This window comes from Aotus nancymaae, unplaced genomic scaffold (genome assembly GCF_030222135.1).
Source record: "Aotus nancymaae isolate 86718 unplaced genomic scaffold, 86718_ANA_hifiasm-v0.15.2.pri h1tg000173l, whole genome shotgun sequence".
Lineage (NCBI taxonomy): Eukaryota > Metazoa > Chordata > Mammalia > Primates > Aotidae > Aotus > Aotus nancymaae.
This window is the reverse complement of record NW_026988588.1, coordinates 137,696-156,483: the sequence shown is the minus strand read 5'-3', so window position 1 is coordinate 156,483 and position 18,788 is coordinate 137,696. Positions and strand designations below refer to the sequence as shown.

Sequence of the window (18,788 nt, the reverse complement as noted above, 5' to 3'; positions counted from 1 at the left end):
AATTTTATATACATACATTGATATACGAAAACAACATTCTTTTTTTAAATCAAATCACAAACATTAAACATAAGAAAGTTACTTCTGGAATGAGATGTTAAAGATTGAGGGACAGAACCTAGAAGGTCACAAATTCGAAGAATGATAACATTCTTGGATTAGGTGTAAATTTCGGAAGTATTTAATACACGATTAGGAAACAGCATTGCTATTGTATTCAAATTTTAGTATTTTAGATGAACTGAAGAAAATTGCCACCACACCTCCCAGTAATTTTCCTGTTTTCTCCTGGCAAGATGGGGAACAGAAAAGAGGAGGTTAAACCCTGGATGTCTGATAGGCAACAATAACACAGAGGCTTCTCTTAACTCAGCATGGAGAGCCGTGTCTGTAGGAATCTGGTAAGCCTTCGTCATGAATTCTAGCATTTGGGAACCACTAACACATCCTTCTAGATCATACATGTTATCATGCTAAGTTTAATATCTAGGTCCTTAAATATACAGCAAACATTAAGCCTTCTGAGATAGCTGAAATCTCCTTGATCTTCCCTTTCCTATCTTTTAGGTTTAGAGAATGAGGAAGGGAAGCACTTTGCTGTGTTCCATGACTGGCCAAGAGAGCCATATGAATTCCCTTTTCTCTATGTCTGTTTCACAGCCCACTCAGTTCCCCCCTTTTCTCAGACAAACACAAATAAACACTATAGTTGCTATCAAAACTTATCTCGAGAAAACTGTGTCAGTCAGACTCCTAAAATAAGATGTGTTTGGGAATTACAGCACCATCAGAATACATTCTGAACATGTTTAAAGGTATTCCTGAATATTCTCACATTGTTACTTCTAATAGTTCCAAGCTGCTCCACAGAGCAAAAAATACACAAATAATACCAGTATTCAAGTTCTAAAGAAAACTTTAGGAAAATCAGCTGGTTCTGTATAAATTTATACACAGAACTAAAATATAATAAAAGTTGTAACTTACAAACACTTCCATTTTAGACAGTAACCACTTTAAAAAGTACAAACATTTATCAGTTTAAGTGCTCCTGTACTGGAGCACCAACTTTCAGAATTTGATATGCCTTAATGGAAGGAATTCATTGATAAGGATTTAATATATGTTAGAAAGTGACATCTAATGGTCAACTGTAATAATACAACTTAATCCTGTGAGATTATACAAATACTCAGACAAAAGCACAAAGTTTCAGTCATTCTTACATAGTTAAAAATACATACAGTTGTCCGCTTTATGTAAGGCACTGTGCTAAACATAATGAAGTATAAACAGTGACCCTTGCAAAAAATAATTTAAAACTGGCAGAGGAAATTGGACATAGACATAGAACTAATTGTAAGGTAATATATGACATATAAATGGTCCACAATATGTGCTATAAAAATTGAGACAAGGGAAACACTATTTCTCACTTGTGTAAAATTTGACCAGAAAGAGATGAGGAACTCTGCAGTATGGTAAATATGTAGAAAAATGTAAAAGCCAATTTTTCCTTTCTTAATTTCTTTAAAAGATAATTGGCTGTATAAATCAAATATAAAAATGATTGATAGGTGTCATTAGGCTTATAACACATGTAGAAATAAGATACATGACAAGCAAAGCACAAAGGAAGGAAAGGGGGAGTAAGCAGAATTATATTATTATAAAGCTCCTACATTTTATGCCAAGTAGTAGTATATTAATTCACGGGACCTAGAGCAAACACTGAAGAATAATACCAATAGGTATAGGTAACATAATTCAACTTGTAAATTTTTTCACAATTCATGATATGTAAGAATGAGCAATTTATTCAGACCTATAAAAAATACAGCAAAGTTGTAACGTGTAAAATGTTAAATGTTAAATTTAACAGCAAAGCTAACATTTTTAAATAATACCATAATAAATAGTAAATATATTTATTTAACATAACCAGAAGAATACAGTGGTGACTAAGTAGCAGAAAACTCAAAAAGTGATGTCACAGATTCCTAGAAATGACTAAAATCAAGATTAAAGAATGAAGCAATGCTACATCTCAGAAAAACAGGTGTAGAGTTAAAATCTACCTGGATCAAGTCACAGAAAATAAACGTAACTTGTAATACCGGTACACTATAAGGAGGATGATCATGAGTTATAAGAGCCCACGTAGAACATTGCAAAAAATGCCAGGGAAAGAGAATTCCAAGTGAGAGAAATGCAATGAAGTTTGAGGCATATTATAAAAGTACCAAAAACAACTTGACCCATGGAGGCAAGATCTCTTTAAAGTACAACCATAAAATTATTCTTTCTTATGAAATCTAAATTCATTCACTCATTTAACACAGAATTCATATATGCCTGTTATATACCAGATGCTCTTCTATGCTCTAAGGATACGGCAATAGCAAAACAGATGAAAATCCTTCTCTCATCCAGTAAACATGACTAATGATGTAACTAGATATAAGAATAGCAATTTGGGTGTTCATCAATAAAAATAAAGACTTAGAATCCTGGGTACAGAGAGTTGATTATTTAAGGTTCCTTGTTGATATGGCTAAACCAAACCTTACAGTCCATTGTTATCTGAGTGCATATTATTGCTACTAAACTGTACTAATCACAGTTCCCAAATATGCTCCCAAATTTCACACCTGCATCCCTTTGTTTATGCCGTTCTCTCTCCCTGGAATGTTCTCCCCTGCCCCTTACCAATTACCAAAAATTTCCCTGTCCTTTCCAGGATCCACTTTAATGCAATTTTCCCTGACCAGCCTCTTCTCCTGGAATCAAACAAGATAAAACTCAATTGTCTTTTATATTCTAATACCAATTTGTTTATACATCTCTTACAAATGTATTGCTCATACAAATACTTACGAATTCCTCAAAAGAACTGCCTTAATTAAACTAAGATACGTCATAATTTTTATAACTAATGTTTTTCAAAGTGTCTACTACAGTTTTGAACATACTGAACCTTCAATATAAAATTATTAAATTCAATTTCTTCAGCTGTTATGTAAATAGCGAGAGCCCAGAGCGAATCTTTATATCAAAGATTGAGACATCAAAAAGAAAGATCAGAAGACTCTTTGTAGAGATCATTAATATAGTCCTCAATCTTTGTTCTGCTCCAACATATCTCAGAAATATAACAGGCTCCTTTTCGTAAAAGTAGCCCATGATTCTCAAGAAGCTTGTAGTTGAAAAAATTAGAAATAGCAAAAACTTCTGAGTAACTTTATTAAGCTCCCAGGTGATACTGATATTCTCTATCCCAACAAATTCAGATGTACTGCAATATCCTAAGTCTACGGAAACATCATTTTATATGCATACTACTTCTACACAAACTGGGGTGAGGGCAAAAGAGAGAATAAAGGAGGAAACAAGTCAGAAAAAACTTAAGCAAAATTAAACAAGACATTGCTTGGTGATACATACATACTTGTGAAAACGGCTTTAAGGAAACGATAAACACAATAGTTAACAAGAACAGTTTAGGAGGCAGGGAAGAGAGATGGAGGAGCACAGTATAAGAATTCAAAGCACCAAAAATGTTATGATTTTTATTTCTGGTGGTAGGCTCAGGTTTTTTATCAGTATATTGCATATGCTTTCAAATATTTGCATCAAATATTAAATTTTTAAATTAATCCCATTGTTTTAATATGCATTTGATAAGTCTGAACTTTTCCCCAAAGTCTATTAGCACTTTTAATTTTTCATTGTCTATTCATACCATTTTCCCATTTATATATTTTTATACATTAGGTTTATCCATACTTTGTCTTTGCCTCTTAATAAACGTTACATAGGACCAGGCATAGAGGCTCATGCCTGTAATCCCAGCATTTTGGAAGGCCAAGGCAGGTGGATCATGAGGTTAGACATTCAAGACAAGCCTGGCCAAGATGGTGAAACCCCATCTCTACTAAAAATACAAAAAACTAGCTGGGCACAGTGGCAGGTGCCTGTAATCCCAGCTACTAGGGAGGCTGAGGCAGGAGAACTGCATGAACCCCGAAGGTGGAGGTTGCAGTGAGTCAAGATTGCACCACTGCACTCCAGCCTGGGCGACAGAGTGAGAGTCTGTCTCAAATTAATTAATTAAATTACACTGAAATCTAGGTGCTTTTTTGTTTGTTTTTTTGAGATGGAGTTTCGCTTGTTGCCGAGGCTGGAGTGCAATGGTGAGATCTCAGCTCGCTATAACCTCTGCCTCTTGGGTTGAAGCAATTCTCCTGCCTCGGCCTCCTGAGTAGCTAGAATTACAGGTATGTGCCACCACGCCTGGCTAATTTTTGTATCTTCAGTAGAGATGGGGTTTTGCCATATTGGCCAGGCTGGTGTTGAACTCCTGACTGACCTCTGGTGATCCGCCTCAGCCTCCCAAAGTGCTGGAGAGAATTACATTTTTAAAATTATGATAATAAACTTATTTTTAGAGCTATTTTAAGTTCACAGCAAAATTGAGTGGAAAATACAGAGTTCCCATATACTCCCTGATCCTACACATGCACAGCCTCCCCTATTATCAACATCTTACAACAGAGCAATACATTTGTTAAAAATCAACAAACCTACATTGACACATCACTATGACTCAAAAGTCCATAGTATACATTAGGATTCAGTCTTGGTGTACATTCCATGGGTTTTGACAAATGTATGAATGACAAGTAAGTGTCACTGTAGTGCCCATACAGAATAGTACCACTGACTTAAAAATTGTCTGTGCTCCATCCTTTCCTTCCCCAAACACTTGGCAACCACTGGTCTTTTCACTACTGTCTCCATAGCTTCACCTTTTCCAGGATGTCGCAGTTGGAATCATACAACACGTGGCCTTTTTAAGATAGGCTTCCTTCACTTAGTAACATGCATTAAGTTTCCTCCATATCTTTTCATGGTTTGATAGACTGTTACTTTTTAGTACTGAATAGTATTCCACTGGCTGAATATAACAGTTTATCCATTCACCTACTCAAGGACAGGTTGCTTCTAAGTTTTGGCAGTCACAACAAAGCTGCTATAAACAACCATGTGCATGTTTTTATGTGCACATAAGTTTTCATTTCACTTGGGTAAATGCCAAGGAGTGTAATTGCTGGTTCATATGGTTGGAAAATGTTTAGTTTTATAAGAAACTGCCAAACTGTCTTCCAAAGTGACCAGACCATTTTGTACTCCCACCAGCAATGACTGAGCACTTCTGTTGTTCCACATCCTCATCAACATTTGGTATTGTCATTGTTTTGGATCTGGGCCAAGTATGTGGTAGTATTTCACTGATGATTTAATTTTTATTTCCCTAATGATAAATAATCTTGAATATATTCTCATATGTTTATTTGCCATCTGTATTTCTGTGGTGGGGTGTTCAGCCAGGTCTTTTGCCCCTGAAAAATTTTTTTTCTTTTGTAAACAGGATCTCACTCTGTCCCCTAGTCTGAAGTGCAGGCATGGCTCACTATCACCTCAAATTCCTGGACTCAAGAGGTCTACCCTAACACTCCAGAGTAGCTAGGACTACAGGCATGCACCACTATGCCCAGCTAATTTTTTCCTTTTTAATGTTTCACAGAGGCAAGATTACACTATGTTGCCCAGGTTGGTCTCCAACTCTGGGCCTCAAGTGATCCGCCCACCTTGGTCCTTTTGCCCATTTTTAGAACATATTCTTCATTTTCTTATTGTTAGACATTCTTTTCATGTTTTGGTTGATGGTCCTTCATCAGATGTGTCTTTTGCAAGTGTTTTTTTCCCAGTCTGTGGCCTGTCATCTCGTTTTCCTGGCATTATCTTTCACAGAATGAACGTATTAAATATTAATAAAGTCCAGCTTATCAGTTCTCTTCCTTCACGGATGCCTTTGGTGTTGTAACTGAAACATTATCACCATACTAACGGTAATCCAGGTTTCCTCCTATGCTATTGTCTAAGAGTTTTACAGTTTCGTATTTTACATTTAGGTCTCTGATCCAGGTTCAGTTCATTATTGCGAAGAGTGTAAGGTCTGTAGCTAGACGATTCTTTTTTTTTTTAAAGTGGATGATCATTTGTTCCAGCATCATTTCTTCAAAGGGCTACTGTTTTGCTCCAATGTATTGCTCCTGCTCCTTGGTAAAAGCTGAACTGACTATATTTATGTGAGTATTTCTGGGTTCTCTATTCTGTTCCAACCATCTATTTGTCTGTCCTATCACCAATGCCACATTCTCTTGGCCACTCAAGTTTATGGTAAGTCTTGAAGTCAGGTAGTATCAGTCCTCAGACTTTGTCCTTTATTATTATGTTGACCATACTGGGTATTTTGTCTCTGCATATAAACTTTAGAATCAGTTTGTTGATACCCATGAAATAAATTGCTGGGATTTTGATTGAGTCTACAGAAATCTGTATATAAAAGTGGGAAGAACAGACATCTTGGCAATATTGTTTTCCTATCCACAAACATGGAATATCTCATTTCATCTTTTATATCGATCATCAGAGCTCTGAGGTCTTCCTCATATACATTTTTATCCACAATTTATTAGATTTCTACCTAAGCATTTCATTTTGGGGGTAGTAATGTAAATGGTAATATGCTTTCAATTTCACAGTACATTTGTTCATTACTGATAAATAGGAAAGTGATGGATTTTTGTATATTACTCTTGTATCCTGCAACCTGGCTATAATCACTTACTGGCTCCAGGAGGTTTTTTGTTCATTCTTTTGGATTTGCTATACAAATGATTTCATCTGCCAACAAAGTTTTATTTCTTCCTTCCCAACCTATTTGTTTATTTCCTTTTCCTATCTTGTTGCATCAGCTAGTACTGCAGTTTGAATGTATTGTCTCTCCCCAAAATTCATGTGGGAAATTAAACCCCAAGGTGATGGCATTAAGAGGTGGAGACTTTGAGGTGATTGGGCCCTGAGGGCTCTGTCCTCATGAATGGGATTAATGCCCTTATAAAAGAGGCTTCAGAGAGCTGCCTGACCATTCCATCTCTTCTGCCATGTGAAGACAAAGCAATAAAGTATCACCTTGGAAGCAGAGCAACCCTTACCAGACTCTAAATCTGCTGGTGCTTTGATCTTGGGCTTCCCAGCATCCAGAACTGCGTGAAATAAACTTGTTATTTATAAATTACCCAGTGGTATTTTGTTATAGCAGCAAGAATAGAGTAAAACAGCTGGGACTTCCCATATGATGATGAAATACAGTGCTGAGGGGTGTACATTCTTGCCTTGTTCCTAATCTTAATGAAAAAGCTTCAAGTTCCTTACCATAGCATGATGTTAGTTGTGGGATTTGTATAGATATTCTGTAACCAAGGAGGCTCCCTTTTATTCCGAGTTTCTTGAAAGTTTTTATGAAAGAATATTGGGTTTTATCAAATTCTCTGTTTCTATTGGTAAGATCATGTGATTTTGATAAACTCTATTTTTATTCTCATTTAGCTCCAAATATTTAAAAGTTTCTCAAGATGTCTTCTTTGAGCCCTGTTATTCAGTTTAATCTCAATGTAGCTGGGGATTTTCCAGCTATCTTTCTGTAATTAATTTCAATCTTCATTCCATTGTGGTCTGACAGCAGATATATTATTTCTATTCTTTTAAGTTTATTTAGGTCTGTTTTATGGCATCGAGTGTGGTCTATGTTTGTGAATGTTCTGTGTGACCTTCAGAAGAATGTGTGATATGCTGTCATTGAACAATGTAATCTATAGATATTATACCCAGTTGATGTTTCTGAGTTCAACTATGTCCTTACCAACTTTCTGCCTGCTATACCAGTCTACTGGTGCTAGAGAGGTATTGTCACCTCCAACTAGAGTAGAGGATTCATTTATTTCTCCTTGCAGTTGTGTCAGTTTTTGCCTCACATATTCTGACGCTCTGTTAGGTACATACACATTAAGCACTGTTATGCCGCCTTAGAATATTGACTCCTTTATCATTATGTAATCCCCACCTTTATCCCTGATAACTACTGTTGAAGTCCTTTGTCTGAAATTGATATAACTATTCTGATTTTTTCATTAGCGTTACCATGCTATATCTTTATCTCTTTAATCTATATATTTAAAGTGGGTTTCTTGCAGTCAAAATACTGTTGAGTCAAATTTTTTGATCCACTCTCATGTCTTAACTGTTGTATTTAGCCATATTTCAGGTGACCATTAATATAGTTAGATTAATATCTACCATGTTTGTAGATGTTTTATTATAATAAACAAGGTATATATTGTAGATACCTTGTATCTACATTACAGAGAGAGTCTGTCACTACAGAGGTGGGCCAACATAGCGAAAGCAGTTCTAACTACACTCATATAAACAGGACTGCAGGGAAGTTCACATGACAGCTGGGCGGAGCCCACAGCAGCTCAGCGAAACCTCTGCAGGCTGAGAGTGACAAGGCTGCCTCCTTGTGGGCGGGGAAAATGGCAGCAGCACAGCGGAAACTCATAAAGCCCTAACACACTGGGACAGAACACCTGGGGAAAGAAAAAGGAGGTTTATGAGTTCTGCTGCTGCAGACTTAAACTTACCAAAATCAGAAAGTCAACAACTACAAAGTCGACAGGTGGATAAATCCACAAAGATGGGAAGAAACCAGCGCAAAAAGGATGAAAACACCCAAAACCAGAACACCTCTCCTCCTACAAGGGATCACAACCCCTCACCAGCAAGGGAACAATACTGGAAGGAGAATGAGTGTGATGAAATAACAGAATCAGTCTTCAGAAAGTGGATAATAAGAAACTTCCGTGAGCTAAAAGAATATGTTCTAACCCAATGCAAAGAAACTAAGAACCTTGAAAAAAGACTTGACGAAATGCTAACAAGAATGGACAACTTAGAGAGGAATATGAGTGAATTGATGGAGCTGAAAAACACAACACGAGAACTTTGCGAAGCATGCACCAGTTTCAACAGCTGAATTGACCAAGCAGAAGAAAGGATATCAGAGGTCAAAGATCAACTCAATGAAATAAAACGAGAAGGCAAGATTAGAGAAAACAGGGTAAAAAGGAATGAACAAAGTCAACAAGAAATATGGGACTATGTGAAAAGACTTAATATACATTTGATAGGTGTACCCGAATGTGACGAAGAGAATGCATCCAAGCTGGAAAATACTCCTCAGGATATTATCCAGGAAAATTTCCCCAACCTAGCAAGACAGGCCAATATTCAAGTCCAGGAAATACAGAGAACACCACAAAGATATTCCTCCAGAAGAGCAACCCCAAGGCACATAATCGTCAGATTCGCCAGGGTTGAAATGAAGGAGAAAATGCTAAGGGCAGCTAGAGAGAAAGGTCGGTTTACCCACAAAGGGAAGCCCATCAGACTCACAGCACATCTCTCAGCAGAAACCCTACAAGCCAGAAGAGAGTGGGGGCCAATATTCAACATCCTTAAAGAACTTTCAACCCAGAATTTCATATCCAGCCAAACTAAGCTTCATAAGTGAATGAAAAATAAAATCCTTTGTGAACAAGCAAGTACTCACAGATTTCATCACCACCAGACCTGCTTTACAAGAGCTCCTGAAAGAGGCACTACACATAGAAAAGAACAACGAGTACCAGCCACTCCAAAAACACACCAAATGGTAAAGAGCATCAACACAATGAAGAATCTGCATCAACCAACGGGCAAAACAGCCAGCTAGCATCAAAATGGCAGGATCAAATTCACACATAACAATATTAACCCTAAACGTAAATGGACTAAATGCCCCAATCAAAAGACACAGACTGGCAAATTGGATAAAAAGCCAAAATCCATCAGTGTGCTGTATCCAGGAAACCCATTTCACATGCAAGGATACACAAAGGCTCAAAATAAAGGGATGGAGGAAGATTTACCAAGCAAATGGAGAGTAAAAAAAAGCAGGAGTTGCAATTCTCATCTCTGATAAAAGAGACTTTAAAGCAACAAAGATCAAAAGAGACAAAGAAGGACATTACATAATGGTAAAAGGATCAATGCAACAAGAAGAGCTAACGATCCTAAATATATACGCACCTAATACAGGAGCACTCAGATACATAAGGCAAGTTCTTATTGACTTACAAGGAGACTTAGACTCCCACACAATAATAGTGGGAGACTTCAACACACCATTGTCAATATTAGACAGATCAATGAGACAGCAAATTAACAAGGATATCCAGGTCTTGAACTCAGACCTGAACCAAGCAAACCTAATAGACATTTACAGAACTCTCCACCCCAAATCCACATAATATACATTCTTCTCAGCACCACATCACACCTACTCTAAAACTGACCACATAATTGGAAGTAAATCACTCCTCAGCAAATGCAAAAGAATGGAAACCATAAGAAACAGTTTCTCAGACCACAGTGCAATGAAGTTAGAACTCAGAATTCAGAAACCAATCCAGAACCACACAGCTTCATGGAAACTGAACAACTTTCTCCTGAATGTTGACTGGATAAACAATGAAATGAAGGCAGAAATAAAGATGTTCTTCGAAACCAACGAGAACGAAGACACCACATACCAGAATCTCTGGGACACATTTAAAGCAGTCTCTAGAGGAAAATATATAGCAATAAGTGCCCACATGAGAAGAAAGGAGAGATCTAAAATTGACACCGTATCATCAAAATTGAAAGAGCTAGAGGAGCAAGACCAAAAAATCTCAAAACCTAGCAGAAGACAAGAAATAACTAAGATCAAAGCAGAATTGAAGGAGATAGAGACACAAAAAACCCTTCAAAAAAAAAAAATCAATAAATCCAGGAGCTGGTTTTTTGAAAAGATCAACAAAATAGACAGACCACTAGCCAGATTTATAAAAAAGAAAAGAGAGAATAACCAAATAGATGCAATAAAAAATGATAAAGGGGATATCACCACAGATTCCACAGAAATACAAACCATCATCAGAGATTATTACAAACAACTCTATGCACATAAACTAGAAAACCTGGAAGAAATGGATAAATTCCTGGACAGTTGACTCCTCCCAAGCCTAAACCAGGAAGAAGTGGAAACCCTGAACAGACCAATAACAAGGTCTGAAGTCAAGGCAGCAATTAAGAGCCTACCACCCAAAAAAAGCCCAGGTCCAGATGGGTTAACAGCCGAATTCTACCACACATACAAAGAGGAACTGGTACCATTCCTTCTGAAACTATTCCAACTAATCCAAAAAGAGGGAATCCTTCCCAAATCATTTTATGAGACCAACATCATCCTGATACCAAAACCTGACAGAGACTCAACAAGAAAAGAAAACTACAGGCCAATATCCATGATGAACATAGATGCAAAAATCTTCAGTAAAATACTGGCAAGCCGATTACAACAGCACATCAAAAAGCTTATCCACCGTGATCAAGTAGGATTCATCCCGGGGATGCAAGGCTGGTTCAATATACGCAAGTCTATAAATGTAATTCACCACATAAACAGAACCAAAGACAAAAACCACGTGATTATCTCAATTGATGCAGAGAAGGCCTTCGACAAAATTCAACAAAATCACAAGCATTCCTATACATCACTAACAGACTTAAAGAGAGCCAAATCAAGAACAAACTGCCATTCACAATTGCTATAAAGAGAATAAAATACCTACGAATACAACTAACAAGGAACGTAAAGGACCTCTTCAAGGAGAACTACAAACCACTGCTCAGTGAAATAAGAGAGGACACAAACAGATGGAGAAACATTCCATGTTCAAGATTAGGAAGAATCAATATCGTGAAAACAGCCATACTGCCCAAAGTCATTTACAGATTCAACGCTATCCCCATCAAGCTACCAATGACCTTCTTCACAGAACTGGAAAAAACCACCTTAAACTTCATATGGAACCAAAAGAGAGCCCGCATAGCCAAGTCAATTCTAAGCAAAAAGAACAAAGCGTCAGGCATCACGCTACCGGACCTCAAACTATACTACAAGGCTACAGTAATCAAAACAGCATGGTACTGGTACCAAAACAAAGATATAGACCAATGGAACAGAACAGAGGCATCGGAGGCAACACAACATATCTACAACCATCCGATCTTTGACAAACCTGATAAAAACAAGCAATGGGGAAAGGATTCCCTGTTCAATAAGTGGTGTTGGGAAAGCTGGCTAGCCATATGCAAAAAGCAGAAACTGGACCCCTTCCTGACACCTTACACTAAAATTAACTCCAGATGGATTAAAGACTTAAATATAAGACCTAACACCATAAAAACCCTAGAAGAAAACCTAGACAAAACCATTCAGGACATAGGCGTAGGCAAGGACTTCATGACCAAAACACCAAAAGCATTGGTAACAAAAGCCAAAATAGACAAATGGGACCTAATCAAACTCCACAGCTTCTGCACGGTGAAAGAAACAGTCAATAGAGTGAATAGGCAACCAACAGAATGGGAAAAAAATTTTGCAGCCTACCCATCGGACGAAGGGCTGATATCCAGAATTTACAACGAACTAAAACAGATTTACAAGAAAAAAACAAACAAGCCCATTCAAAAATGAGCAAAGCATATGAACAGATACTTTACAAAAGAAGACATACATGAGGTCAACAAGCATATGAAAAAATGCTCATCATCACTGGTCATTAGAGAAATGCAAATCAAAACTACATTGAGATACCATCGCACGCCAGTTAGAACGGCAATCATTAAAAAATATGGAGACAACAGATGCTGGAGAGGATGTGGAGAAATAGGAACACTTTTGCAGTGTTGGTGGGAGTGTAAGTTAGTTCAACCAATGTGGAAGACAGTGTGGCGATTCGTCAAGGACCTAGAAATAGAAATTCCATTTGACCCAGGAATCCCATTACTGGGTATATATCCAAAGGATTATAAATCGTTCTACTATAAGGACACATGCACACGAATGTTCATTCCAGCACAGTTTACAATAGCAAAGATCTGGAACCAACCCAAATGCCCATTGATGATAGACTGGACAGGAAAAATGTGGCACATATACACCATGGAATATCATGCAGCCATCAAAAACAATGAGTTCGCGTCCTTTGTAGGGACATAGATTAACCTGGAAACCATCATTCTCAGCAAACTGACACAAGAACACAAAATCAAACATCGCATGTTCTCACTCATAGACGGGTGTTGAACAATGGGAACACATGGACACAGGGAGGGGAGCACTATACACCGGGGTCTGTTGGGGGGGAGTCGGGGGGGACAGCGGCAGGTGGGGAGTTGGGGAGAGACAGCATGGGGAGAAATGCCACATATAGGTGAAGGGGAGGAAAGCAGCAAATCACACTGCCACGTATGCACCTGTACCCCAAAACCTAAAATGCAATAAAAAAATAAATAAATAAAAATAAATAAATAATAAAAAATAAATGGTTGACTACCAGGTCTTAGGAAGAGTAAAGATCAATAATACAGCTCCAGGAGCCCCCAAGACAATCAATCCACTGCACGCTTTCCATATGTGGCAGGCATAGAACATGGATAACTGGCAATACAGAGCACTTAAGAGTGGATCTCCTGGTAGGTGTTTGTTTGTTTGGATCAAAGTACATTAGATTAAGAACAGGAAATAATCCTATCTAACACATTGATCAAGGTTCCTGATAGAAAAACACATCATTATGAACCCTTTAATCACCTTTTAAAAAATGTTTTAATTACTTTTTTAGTTATACTAATAAAGCAAAAGGATATTTGAGGACTTTTCGATTTGACAAAACAGTTTATAAAACAAAATGGTGGGTGAGAAAATTGTTACCTTTTTATTTTTTTAAAAAGCTTTATTGAGGTATAATTCACATACCATACAATGCACCCATTTCAAGTGTACAATTCAATCGTTCTTGGAACATTACATTATTAATTTTTAAAATTGTATAAAATATATATTAATATAAAATGTGCCATCTCACTCATTTTTGAGTACACAATCTGGCAGCACTGCAACCATCACTATTACCTATTTCTAAAACTTTTTTATCACAACAGAAACTATAGACCATTAAATAATTCCCAATTCTTTCCTCTTCCAATCCCCTAGCATGCTCAAATCCACTTTCTGTCTCTATTAATATGCCTATTCTAGATATTTCATGACTGGAATCATACAATACTTACCCTTTTGTATCTGTCTTATTTCAATTAGTACATTTTTAAGGTTCATCCATTTTGTAGCACATGTCAGTACTTTATTTCTTATGGGTGAATAATATTCCATTGCATGGATAAATCACAATTTGTTTATCCATTCATCTGTTGATGGACACTTGGGTGGTTTCCACCTTTTGGATGCTATGAATGAGACAGCAGTGAACACTGGCATACAAGTATCTGCTTGGGCCTGCCTTCAATTCCTTGGGATATATGCCCAGAAGTGGAATTGCTAGATCAAGTAATAAATTCTATATTTAAACTTTTAAGGAATTAGTAAACCCTTTTCCACAAGCAGCTGCATCATTTTACAATCCCAACAGCAATGTACAAATGTTCCAATTTCTCCACATTATTACCAACACTTATTATTTCCCATTGTTTACTTCAAAAAAAAGTATAGCCATCTAAGTAGATGTAATTACCTCATTGTGGTTTTTACCTAAATTTTTCTCTAATGATGTTGAACACCTTTTCATGTATTTATTGGATATGCATATATGTTTGGAGAAATGTCTATTCCAATCCTTTGCCCATTTTTAATTGGGTTGTCTTTTTGTTGCTATTGAGTTGTAGGTGTTCTTTATATATTCTAGATATCAATCTGGTATCAGATATAAGCTTTACAAACATTCTCCCGTTCTGTAGCTTGTCTTTGCACTTTCTTGATAAGGTCCTTTAATGCATAAAACTTTCAAATTTTGATGAAATATTAACTTATCTACTTTTTCTTTTGTTGCTCATGCTTTTTGGTGTCTTACCCAAGAATCCATTGCAAAACTGAAGGTCATGAAGATTAAACTGTTTTCTTCAAAAATTTTTAGGGTTGTAGCTTTTATATTTAGGTTACTGACCCATCTAGAGTTATTTTTATATGCAATGTGAGGTAGGGGGTCTAATTTTTATTTTTTACATGTGGAAATCAAGTTATCTTGTCACCATCTGTTGATGAGAATATTCTTTCCCAATTGAGTGGACTGAACATCCTTGCCAAAAATCAGCAGGCATAGATGTATGGGTTTATTTCTGAACTCTAAATTCTATTGTACTAGACCATATACCTGTGTTATTACTAGATTATATATCTATATTGTTCCAATATCACATTGTTTTGATTACTGTAGCTTTGGAGTAAGTTTTGAAATGAGGAAAAGAGGAGAGTAGTAATTGAGGAAAAGCAGCAAAAATGCAAGATCAATGGGAGCTTTGGAAAATAATGGGTTTCTTAAGTTACCCCTGGATACAGGGTGCAGAATGAGGAAAAAATATCACCACAACTTAATTTTGGACTGGGAAGAAGGGAAAGGTGAGTGTCAAGGATAATGCTTAGATTTCCGGTTTACACGAGGTATGATATTGGGTGTTTTCAATTGAGATAAGAAATGTGAGATGAAGACAAAGTTCGCAGAATGCAGTGCTATGTGCATGTGTGTGCTGAGTTTTGTTTTAGGCAGACTAAATTCAGGTGTCTTTTAAATATCTAAGGGAAATGTAGGTATACAAGTAGGTATGTGGACATAGAGCTAGTGAGCTGAGAATCTATGCTGAAGATTTGTCAGGCACCTCAGCAGGGTAACTGAAACTATAAATGTAGATTAGACTGCCCCAGGAGAGAATATGGTAGATAGAGATGTAGGCCGCCAACAACTAGGAGCAAATATGGGAGAGCCGTCTTACAGAAGTCCAGTGAAGGCAGGATTTCAGAAAGTGGAGAATATTGCTAGGATGTCAAACAGCAAAGAGTTGAAAATGTCCACTAGATTTAGCAATACGTTAGTCACTGGTGACTTCAGCAAGAGCTGTATTATCGAAATAATAGCACCCCAACCAGATTGGAGTGGGTTAAGAAGTAAGTGGCAGGTGGAAAAACTGAAATAGAGAACACTTTCCAGAAGAATGATTGAAAAAGGGGAATGAGGTAAATGGAAAGTAGCTGGAAAGAGACAGGTGAGAGGTCATATGAAGGTCTATGATTATTTAAATTTTATTCTCATTTTAATTAAAATACTACATACACATGATTTTTCAAAAATCAAACAGTCCCAAACTCCCTACCTCCTCTTCCTGCCATCCTAAAGCAATCACTGTCAACTATTTTAGTTTTCTTTTTTGGGTTTTACCTCTGTATTTAAAAACCCTACCCTTATGTAATTATCTTCCTATTTTAAGTCAATTAATCTCTTTCACATATACCTCCCCAACACATACACACTATCCTTCCTTTTTTCTTCTCAAGAAAGTCATACTCCAATTTCTAGTTAAATCAAAATGCACTGTTTATTAGGACAATGCACTTCCCCACCATACTGAAATTAGGCGAGACCATGTGTGGATTTGACAGGTGGAATCTGAGTAAAAGGGATTTATACCACTTGCACATTGGATGATTTAAGAAAGCTCAGTATGATTTGCTATGCTTTCCTTTTCTTTATACCATGGGTAACGGCAATCCCCAGATGGTGGCTGCTCTGTCAGCCTACATACTAGAATGAGGACAAATGACAGCAGAGCTCCCAGCTCATCTGTGATGAACATGTATTACAAGCAACAATGACTGTTTTAAACCACTGAGATTTTGAGGTTTCTTGGTATCACAGCATAACCTAACCAATCCTGCCTATCCTAGGCCAAGGAGATTATACATGAGGAAAGACTTAAATAGTGAAAGAGAGCTAGCCATGTAAAGGGAAAGGCATATGCAAAAGCCTTAAGTGAGAAAGAACTCAGTACTCAGTATGTTTGAAGCAGACAGGACAGTGACTGGAATGTGGTGAATAGACAGAACTATGAAAGGCAGAAGACAGCTATACTAAGATCAAATCATGCAGAATCTAAAGCTGACAATAAGTAGCTTGGATTGCCAAATGATAGCAAAACACAGCAATTAGAGGGATTAAGTTGTAGTGGGGTGTGAGGGGAACATGGGGTTAAGCAAAAAGCTACATAACGAATCAAGAATAATTGGCATTCCCTTTCTACTGCCAAATTCCAGATCTCAGGCTCAGGTAAAAAACCAAACGATACCTTTCTGGAGAAATCAAATGTTCCCAGAGAAAGAATCTTTAGACACTGACATTTGAAGGTATCTAAAGAAAAAGCCATCTGGCTACCTGACATCCCAACAGTAAAGCCAACTCACACAGAATAGGTATAGGTATGTGCTCAGTCCAAGACAACTGTTCAGATGCTAGCTTTCTCGTGACTCACACTTAAATGTGAACAGACAGCCAAAGATAACCAGATATTTGATACCAGCTTCTTAACAAAGAAGGAGACAACATCAAGCAAACAGAAGAGAGTAAGGGTTGGGGGAGAAGGAGTTAAAAAAAGAAAATGCAGAAACAGTAAAGATTTTTAAAATATATGTAATATAATGAGTTAGAAATAATATTGTACCTGTAAACCATAAATAGGAATATTCAGGAAAATATAAAATATGAGTAATAACAAATTCAGTTAATGGGTTAGAAAATAAAGTTGAGGCAATGTTCCAAAAAGTAGAACAAAAAGATAAGAAATGCATAATAGGAGATGACAAAAAGACATTATATCAGAACAATGAAATGGAAGGACAAAATTATTCAAGTAAAGTACCTAGCACTGAAACATAGGCATTTGCAAATGGAAAAGACCCATCAACTGTCTAACATGTGAATGGAAGGGAGGCCAAAGCACATCACCTTAGAATATCAAAACACTGAGAGTTGCTTCCCAGGTAGTGGCGGGTGATGGGGAGAGGTCATAAAACAAAATGGCATCAGATTTCTTAATGTCAACACGGAAGCTAGAAAATGATAAGACGAATACCTTCTAAATTCTTTAGAAAAATTATTTTCAATCTAAATGTGTAATTCCTCAAAATGATCTAGTGAAGGCTAAAGACATTTCAGTCATATAGATATTCAAAGAATTTACATTCTATGTATCTTTTCTCAGGAAGCTACTAATATGAATAAATAACTCAGGAGAATGAAAAACCTGCAATCTTGCCTTGTCCAGGAAACAGGACTCAACACAGGAAGGAGGGAGGCGATGGGAATTCCCAAACCAAGAGCTTTATAGCAGATCTGTTAAAAAAAAAAAGTCCAGTCACCGTTAGAGCAAATACAAGACAGGCTTAGGAAAGGAGTTCCAGGGAACAAAAATGAAACTGAGCAACTGCATTGGACTCAACACATACGTATACCAATACACATATAAATTTATGGTACAAATTAATATCCATGCAAAAATCTTAAATAAATCTTGGCCAATGGAATCAAAATAGCGTATTTTTTAATGTATCATTCTAAGAATGCAATGATGGTTCAATATTAGGAAATACATTAATATAACAAATGATATTAGAACTAAGAAGACTATGATAACCTCTACAGATGCTGAAAATGCACTTGACAAACTTCAAACTTCATTCATATAAAAAACCCTCAATAACTAAGAATTGAGGGATACTGCTTTAATATACAGGCATCGCTTACTGTTTTACAAGTTACTTTATTGTGCTCCACAGGTATTGCCTTAAAAAAAAAAGAAAATCTAACGTGGCCTGAGTCAAGCAAGTCTACTGGTGCCCTTTTACCAACAGCGTGTGCCCAGTTCGTCTCTATGGATAACATTTGGTTGAGTCT

General features: G+C 36.9%; 1 protein-coding gene across 12 annotated transcripts in view; it reads right to left on the bottom strand.

Moving 5' to 3' along the window:
• Positions 1 to 18,788, bottom strand: part of ZMYND11 (zinc finger MYND-type containing 11) — a 122,663-nt gene that overhangs the window by 79,240 nt on the left and 24,635 nt on the right. The window contains exon 1 of one of the 12 annotated variants that reach the window (XM_012466949.3): positions 18,151 to 18,227. The exons of the other annotated variants lie outside the window; for them this stretch is intronic. The gene's annotated coding sequence lies outside the window, so the exon portion shown is untranslated. Of the gene's footprint in view, positions 1 to 18,150; positions 18,228 to 18,788 lie in introns of those variants that run through there. 12 annotated transcript variants of the gene reach the window in all.